We start from the raw sequence: 9,263 nt of genomic DNA on the forward strand, positions 1-9,263 counted from the left end.
TTGTTTGTTTTTTGTTATTGAGCTGCATGTGCTGCTTGTAAATTTTGGAGATCAATCCTTTGTCAGTTGCCTCGTTTGCAAATATTTTCTCCCATTCTGAGGGTTGTCTTTTCATCTTGTTTGTAGTTTCCTTTGCTTTACAAAAGCTTTTAAGTTTCATTAGGTCCATTTGTTTATTTTGGTTTTTATTTCTATTACTCTAGGAAGTGGATCAAAAAAGATCTTTCTGTGATTTATGTCAAAGAGTTTTCTTCCTATGTTTTCCTCTAAGAGTTTTAGAGTGTCCGGTCTTACATTTAAGTCTCTAATCCATTTGGAGTTTATTTTTGTGTAAGGGGTTAAGGAGTGTTCTAATTTCTTTCTTTTACATGTGGCTGTCCCATTGTAGTTTTGATTTGCATTTCTCTAATCATTAGTGATGTTGAGCAGCATTTCACATGCTTCTTGGCCAACTGTATGTCCTCTTTGGAGAAATGTCTATTTAGGTCTTCTGACATTTTTTGATTGGGTTGTTAGTTTTTTAAATATTGAGCTGCATGAGCTGTTTATGTGTTGTCATAGATTAGTTGACCATAGGTGCGTGGGTTTATCTCTGGGCTTTCTATCCTATACCATTGTTTAATATTTCTGTTTTTGTGCCAGTACCATATTGTCTTGATTACTGTATCTTTGTAGTTTAGTCTGAAGTCAGGGAGTATGATTCCTCCAGCTCCATTTTGTTCCCTCAAGACTGCTTTGGCTATTCGGGGTCTTTTGTGTCTCCATACAAATTTTAAGATTTTTTGTTCTAGTTCTGTAAAAAATGCCATCGGTAATTTGTTAGAGATTGCATTGAATTTGTAGATTGCTTTGAGTAGTATAGTCATTTTCACAATATTGATTCTTCCAATCTAAGAACATGGTATATCTCTTCATCTGTTGGTATCATCTTTAATTTCTTTCAACAGTGTCTTATAGTTTTCTGCATACAGGTCTTTTGTCATCCTAGGTAGGTTTATTCCTAGGTATTTGATTCTTTTGTTGCAATGGTAAATGGGAGTGTTTCCTTAATTTCTCTTTCAGATTTTTCATCATTACTGTATAGGAATGCAAGAGATTTCTGTGCATTAATTTTGTATCCAGCAACTTGACCAAATTCATTGATTAGCTCTATTAGTTTTCTGGTGGCATCAATAAGATTCTCTAGTATGGTATCATGTCATCTGCAAACAGTGACAGTTTTACTTCTTTTCCAATTTGTATTCCTTTTATTTCTTTTTCTTTTCTGATTGCCATGGCTACAACTTCCAAAATATGTTGAATAATAGTGGCAAGATTCGACATCCTTGTCTTGTTCATGATCTTAGAGGAAATGCTTTCAGTTTTTCACCATTGAGAATGATGTTTGCTGTGGGTTTGTTGTATATGGCCTTTATTATGTTGAGGTAGTTTCCCTCTATGCCCACTTTCTGGAGAGTTTTTATCATAAGTGGTGTTGAATTTTCTCAAAAGATTTTTCTGTGTATACTGAGATGATCATATTTTTTTAATTCTTCCACTTGTTAATATGTTGTATCAATTGATTGATTTGCATATATTGAAGAATCCTTGCATCCCTGGGATAAATCACACTTGATCATTGTGTATGATCTTTTTAATGTGTTGTTGGATTCTGTTTGCTAGTATTTTGTTGAGGATTTTTGCATCTATATTCATCAGTGATATTGGTCTGTAATTTTTTTTTGTTGTTGTATCTTTGGTTTTGGTATCAGGGTGATGGTGGCCTCATAGAATGAGTTTGGGAGTGTTGCTTCCTCTGCAATTTTTTGGATGAATTTGAAAAGGATGGGTGTTAGCTCTTCTCTAAATGTTTGATAGAATTCACCTGTGAAGCCATCTGGTGCGGGGCTTTTGGTTTGTTGGAAGATTTTTAATCACAGTTTCAATTTCATTACTTGTGATCGGTCTGTTCATATTTTCTATTTCTTCCTGGTTCAGTCTTGGAAGGCTATACCTTTCTAAGAACTTGTCCATTTCTTCCAGGTTGTCCATTTTATTGGCATAGGGTTGTTTGTAGTAGTCCCTTAAGATGCTTTGTATTTCTGCGGTGTCTGTTGTAACTTCTTTTTCATTTCTAATTTTATTGATTTGAGTCCTCTCCCTCTTTTTCTTGATGAGTCTTGTTAATGACTTATCAATTTTGTTTATCTTCTCAAAGAACCAGCTTTTAGTTTTATTGATCTTTGCTATTGTTTTGTTTCCATATCATTTATTTTTGCTCTGGTTTTTATGATTTCTTTCCTTCTGCTAACTTAGGGTTTTGTTGTTGTTGTTCTTCTTCTTTCTCTATCTCCTTTAGGTCTAAGTTTAGATTGTTTATTTGATATTTTTCTTGTTTCTTGAGTTAGGTTTGTATAGCTATACACTTCCCTCGTAGAACTGCTTTTGCTGCATCCCATAGGTTTTGGACCATCGTGTATTCATTATCATTTGTCTCTAGGTATTTTTAAATTTCCTCTTTGATTTCTTCAGTGATCCATTTGTTATTGAATAACGTATTGATTAGCCTACATGTGTTTGTGTTTTTTATGTTTTTTTCCTTGTAATTGGTTTCTAATCTCATAGCATTGTGGTCAGAAAGGATGCTTGATACGATTTCAATTTTCTTAAATTTACTGAGGCTTGATTTGTGACACAAGATGTGATCTATCCTGGAGTATGTTCTGTGCATACTTGAGAAGAAAGTGTAATCTGCTGTTTTTGGATGGAATATCCTATAAATATCAATTAAATCTCTCTGGTCTACTGTGTCATTTAAAGCTTGTGTTTCCTTATTAATTTTCTGTGTGGATGATCTGTCCATTGGTGTAAGTGAGGTGTTAAAGTCCCCCAGTATTATTGTGTTACTGTTGATTTCCTCTTTTATAGCTATTAGCAGATGCCTTATGTAATGATGTGCTCATATATTGGGTGCATATATATTTATAACTGCTATATCTTCTTGGATTGATCCCTTGATCATTATGTAGTGTCCTTCCTTGTCTCGTGTAACATTCTTTATTTTAAAGTCTATTTTTTTTCTGATATGAGCATTGCTACTCCACCTTTCTTTTGATTTCCATTTGCGTGGAATATCTTTTTCTATCCCTCACTTTCAGTCTGAATGTGTCCCTAGGTCTGAAGTGGGTCTCTTGTAGACAGCATATATATGGGTCTTGTTTTTGTATCCATTCAGCAAGCCTGTGTCTTTTTGTTACAGCATTTAATCCATTCATGTTTAAGGTAATTATCAATATGTATGTACCTGTTAATCACTTTAAGTATATCATGCCACTCCCTTCTGGCTTGTAGAGTTTCTGCTGACAAATCAGTTGTTAACTTTATGGGAGTTCCTGTGTATGTTATTTGTTGCTTTTCCCTTGCTGCTTTCAATAATTTTTCTTTGTCTTTAATGTTTGCCAATTTGATTATTATGTGTCTCGACATGTTTCTCCTTGGGTTTATCCTGTATGGGACTCTCTGCACTTCCTGGACTTTGGTGGCTATTTACTTTCCCATGTTAGGGAAGGTTTCAACTATAACCTCTTCAAATATTTTTCGGGTCCTTTGTCTCTCTCTTCTCCTTCTGGGACCCCTATAATGTGAATGGTGTTGTGTTTAATGTTGTCCCAGAGGTCTCTCAGGCTGTCTTCATTTCTTTTCATTCTTTTATCTTTATTCTGTTCCACAGTGGTGAATTCCACCATTCTGTCTTCCCAGTCACTTATCCGTTCTTCTGCCTCAGCATTTAGTTGTTTTTCTGGTGTTTTATCTTGTTCCTTCATCTGGTACATAACCCTCTGCCTTTTCATTTTGTCTATCTTTCTGTGAATGTGGTTATTGTTCCAGAGGCTGCAGGATTGTAGTTCTTCTTGCTTCTGCTGTCTGCCCTCTGGTGGATGAGGTTATCTAAGAGGCTTGTGCAAGTTTCCTGATGGGAGCCACTGGTGGTGGGTAGAGCTGACTCTTGCTTTGGTGGCCAGAGCTCAGAAAATCTTTAACCCGCTTGTCAGCTTCTGGGTAGGGCTGGGTTCCTTTCCTGTTGGTTCTTTGGCCTGAGGCAACCCAACAGTGGAGACTACACGGCTCTTTGGTGGGGCTAATGGTGGATTCTGGGAGGGGTCATGCCAAGGAGTACTTCTCAGAACTTCTGCTGCCAGTGTCCTTGTCCTCATGGTGAGACACAACCCCACTGCCTCTGCAGGAGAACCTCCAACACTAGCAGGTAGGTCTGTTTCAGTCTCCTATGGGGTCACTGCTCCTTTCCCTGAGTTCCGATGCACACACTACTTTGTGTGTGCCCTCCAAGGGTGGGGTCTGCTTTCTCCAGTCCTGTCGAAGTTCTACAATCAAATCTCACTAGGCTTCAAAGTCTGATTCTCTAGGAATTCCTCCTCCTGTTGCCAGAACCCCAGATTTGGAAGCCTGACATGGGAGTCAGAACCTTCACTACAGTGGATTGACTTCTGTGGAATAAGTGTTTTCCAGTTTGTGTGTCACCCACCCAGCAGTTATGGGATTTGATTTTATTGTGATTGCGTCCCTCCTACCATCTCATTGTGGCTTCTCCTTTGTCTTTGGGTGTGGGGTATCTTTTTTGGTGAGTTCCAGTGTCTTCCTGTCGATGATTGTTCAGCAGTTAGTTGTGATTCTGGTGTTCTCACAGAGGGATTGAGAGCGCATCCTTGTACTCCACCATCTTAAACCAATCTCTGTTTCTTGTCCTTTTGATAACTGACATTCTGACAGATGTGAGATGGTACTCATTTTGGCTTTGATTTGCATTTCCCTGATAATTAGTGATGTTGAGCCATCTTTATGTCTTCTTTGGAAAAATATCTATTCAGCTTCTCTGCCCATTTTTAACTCAGGTTTTCTGGGGGTTTTTTGATAGTTGTATGGGTTCTTTATAGATTTTGTATATTAACCCAATATCAAATATATCATTTACAAACATCTCTCATTCAGCAGCTTGCCTCTTCATTTTTTTGGTGATTTCCTTTACTGCACAAAAGTTTTTTAGTCTGATATAGTCCCATTTGTTTATTTTCGTTTTTATTGCTCTTGCCTGAGGAGACAGATCCAAAAAAAATTGTTAAAATCTATGTCGAGTGTACTGCCTATGTTTTCTTCTAGGAGTTTTATGGTTTCAGGTCTTACATTTATGTTTTTCATCTATTTTTAGTTTATTTTTGTACATACTATAAGAAAGTGGTCCAGTTTTATTCTGTTTCATGTAGCTGTTCAGTTTTCCCAACAACATTTATTGAAGAGACTGTCTTTTCCCCACTGTGTATCTTGCCTCCTTTGTCGTAGATTAATTTGCCATATAAATGTAGGTTTATTTCTGGGCTCTCTATTCTGTTCCATTGATACATGTGTTTGTTTTTGTGCCAGTACCATGCTGTTTTGCTTTTTTTTCTTTTTTTTTTTCTTCTAAATTTATTTATTTTACTTATTTATTTTTGGCTGCATTGGGTCTTCATTGCTTTGCATGGGCTTTCTTTAGTTGTGGTGAGCAGCGGCTACTGTTCATTGCAGTGTGCAGGCTTCTTATTCCAGTGGCTTCTCTTGTTGTGGAGCATGGGCTCTAGGTGTGCGGGCTTCAGCAGTTGTGGCACGTGGCCTCAGTAGTTGTGGCTCATGGGCTCTAGAGCGCAGGCTCAGTAGTTGTGACACATGGACTTAGTTGCTCCACGGCATGTAGGAGCTTCCTGGACCAGGGTTTGAACCCATGTCCCCTGCATTGGTAGGCAGATTCTTAACCACTGTACCACCAGGGAAGCCCTACCATACTGTTTTAATTGTTCTAGCTTTAAGGATTATTTCAAGTTTGGGAGCATGACACCTCTAGCTTTGTTCTTCTTTCTCAAGGTTATTTTGGCTATCTGGGGTCTTTTGTGGTTCCATACAAATTTAGAATTATATTTTCTAGTTCTTTGGAAAATGACATTGATATTTTGATAAGGATTACATTAAATCATAGATTGCTTTGGGTAATATGGACATTTTAACAATATTGATTCTTCCAGTCCATGAGCACAGTATATATTTCCATTTGTTAGCATTGTCTTCAATATCTTTCATTAATGTTTTATAGTTTTCAGAGTACAGGTCTTTCACTTTCTTGATTAAATTCATTCTGAGATATTTTATTCTTTTTGATACAATTGTAAATTGATTGCTTTCTTAATTTCTTTTTCTGATAGTTCATTGATTATTAGTGTAGATTCAGTAGATTTCAGTATATTAATTTTTTTTTTTGTGGTATGCGGGCCTCCCTCTGTTGTGGCCTCTCCCGTTGCGAAGCACAGGCTCCAGACGCGCAGGCTCAGCGGCCATGGCTCATGGGCCCAGCCGCTCCGCAGCATGTGGGATCTTCCCAGACCGGGGCGCGAACCCGGTTCCCCTGCATCGGCAGGTGGACGCGCAACCACTGCGCCACCAGGGAAGCCCCTCAGTATATTAATTTTTTACCCCAGAAATTTACTGAATTCATTTATTGGCCTGTGGACCTGAGCTTTTCTATATGTAGTATCTTGTCACCTACACATGGTGACAGTTTTACCTCTTCCCTTCCAATTTGGATGCTATTTATTTCTTTTTCTTTCCTTATTGATGTGGCTAGAAATTCCAATACTATATTGAAAAAATGTGGCAGGAATGGGCATCCTTGTCTTGTTACTCATCTTAGAGGAAAAGCTTCCATTTTTTTTAAACCATCAAGTGTAATTTTAGCCATGGGTTTGTCATATATGGCCATTATTTGTTGAGGTATGTTCCCTCTATACCCAGTTTGTTGAGTTTTTAATCATAAATAGATGTTGAGATTTGTAAAATGCTTTTTCCACATCTGTTGAGTTAATCAGTTGATTACTGTCCTTCAATTTGTTTATGTGGTGTATCACATTGATTGATTTGTGGATATTGAACCATTCTTGCATTCCAGGGATAAATCTAACTTGATCATGATTTATGATCTTTCAGTGTATTGTTGAATTCTGTTTGCTAATATTTTGTTGAGGATTTTTGCATCTATGTTCATCAGGGATATTGGCTTGTAATTTTCATTTTTTCTGGTGTCTGCCTGATTATGGTATCAAGGTAATGCTGGCTTTGTAAAATAAGTTTGGGAGTGTTCATTCCTCTTCAATTTGGGGGGAATAATTTGAATAGGATAGGTATTAACTGTTTTTTAAATGTTTGGTAGAATTCACCTGTGAAGCCATCTGGGCCTGGATTTTGTTTTTTGGGTGTTTTTAAAAAAACTTTATTTATTTATTTTTATTTATTTTTTTTTTTGCGGTACACGGCCCTCTCACTGTTGTGGCCTCTCCCGTTGTGGAGCACAGGCTCCGGACGCGCAGGCTCAGCGGCCATGGCTCACGGGCCTAGCTGCTCTGTGGCATGTGGAATCTTCCCGGACCGGGGCACGAACCCGTGTCCCCTGCATCGGCAGGCGGACTCTCAACAACTGCACCACCAGGGAAGCCCCAAAACTTTATTTTTTGAATTGAGATATTGTTGATGTACAATTGAATGTTTTTTAAAATTTATTTTTTTAATTGAAATAAGTTGCTGTACAATATTGTATGTTACAGGTGTATAATATAGTGATTCACAATTTTTGAACTTTATACTCCATTTATAGTTATTATAAAATATTGGCTATATTCCTCATGCTGTACAATATATCCTTGTAGCTTATTTTATACATAATAGTTTGTACCTCTTACTCCCTTACCCCTATATTTCCCCTCCCCCTTCTCTCTCGCCATTTGTAACCACCAGTTTGTTCTTTATATCTATGAGTCTGCTTCTTTTTTAAATATTTCTATTTTACATTGGTGTATAGTTGATTAACAATGTTGTGTTAGCTTCAGGTGTATGGCAAAGTGATTCATTTCTACATATACATATACAGATACATATACATGTATGTATTCTTTTTCAAATTCTTTTCCCATTTAGGTTATTACAGAATATTGAGCAGAGTTACCTGTGTGCTATACAGTAGGTCCTTTTTGCTTATCTAGTTTAAATATAACAGTGTGTACATGTCAACCCCAAACTCCCAGTCTATCCCTCCCTCCTGCCCTTCCCCTATGGTAACCATAAGTTCATTCTCTAAGTCTCTGAGTCTGTTTCTGTGTTGTAAATAAGTTCATTTGTATCATTTTTTTGGATTCTTCATATAAACGATATCATATGGTATTTGTTTTTCTCCGTCTGATTTACTTCACTTAGTATGATAATATCCAGGTCCATGTTGCTGCAAATTGCATTATTTCATTCTTTTTTTATGGCTAAGTTATATATATATAATGTCTTCTTTATCAATTCCTCTGTCGATGGACATTTATGTTGTTTCTATGTCTTGGCTATTGTAAACAGTGTTGCAATGAACATTGGGGTGCATGTATCTTTTTGAATTAGAGCTTTCATTTTTCTGTATATATGCCCAGGAGTGGGATTGCTGGATTATATGGTAACTCTATTTTTAGTTTTTTTAAGGAGCCTCCATATTGTTCTCCATAGTGGCTGCACAAATTTATATTCTCACCAACAGGGTAGAAGAGTTTATTCTCTGCTTTCACTTATGTTCACCAGCAGCTTGCCCATGGAATGTGTACTATTCTCACATTAATTTTCCTATAACCTTTCTCTCAAATGTGTTTCTTTCCCTTGCTGTGATGTACTGAGTCCCAAATATGCTATATGTGATCATTTTAACATAGGTGCCTGCCTGAGACCCTGAACACTCTCTGTGGGGACAAACCTATATAAATCCCCTATGCTGCCTTGTGTTCCTTTACTACAAGCTTCAGAATTCCCTTACTGATAAGAAAGCAAGAGTTGAGTTGTACCATAACCACTTAGATTGAGCCGTTGGCTAATCCCTAAATGCCATATTTCCCTCCCCCTCAGGGAACTCCAGAGTCCAGATTGCGGATCTGGAGGAAAGAGGGTATGTATTGAGTTGAGGCCCTGACTTTGGCACTGAAGTTCTGGCAGTCCGAGTCTCAGGCTCAATGTGAGTAATTGCTGCTCTAGGTAGTTGCTTGGGGATGTCTTAGTAAATTAGAACGTATGAATTCCAAATTTGACTTTCTCATATTTGTTTCCTCTAGGCATCCATGGCCCCTGCAGAAACTTTAGGCCATGGGTAACTTTAAAAATGCAGTGTTGGGGCTTCCCTGGTGGCGCAGTGGTTGCGCGTCCGCCTGCCGATGCAGGGGGGCCGG

Source organism: Physeter macrocephalus, chromosome 12 (assembly GCF_002837175.3).
Source record: "Physeter macrocephalus isolate SW-GA chromosome 12, ASM283717v5, whole genome shotgun sequence".
NCBI classification, from domain to species: domain Eukaryota; kingdom Metazoa; phylum Chordata; class Mammalia; order Artiodactyla; family Physeteridae; genus Physeter; species Physeter macrocephalus.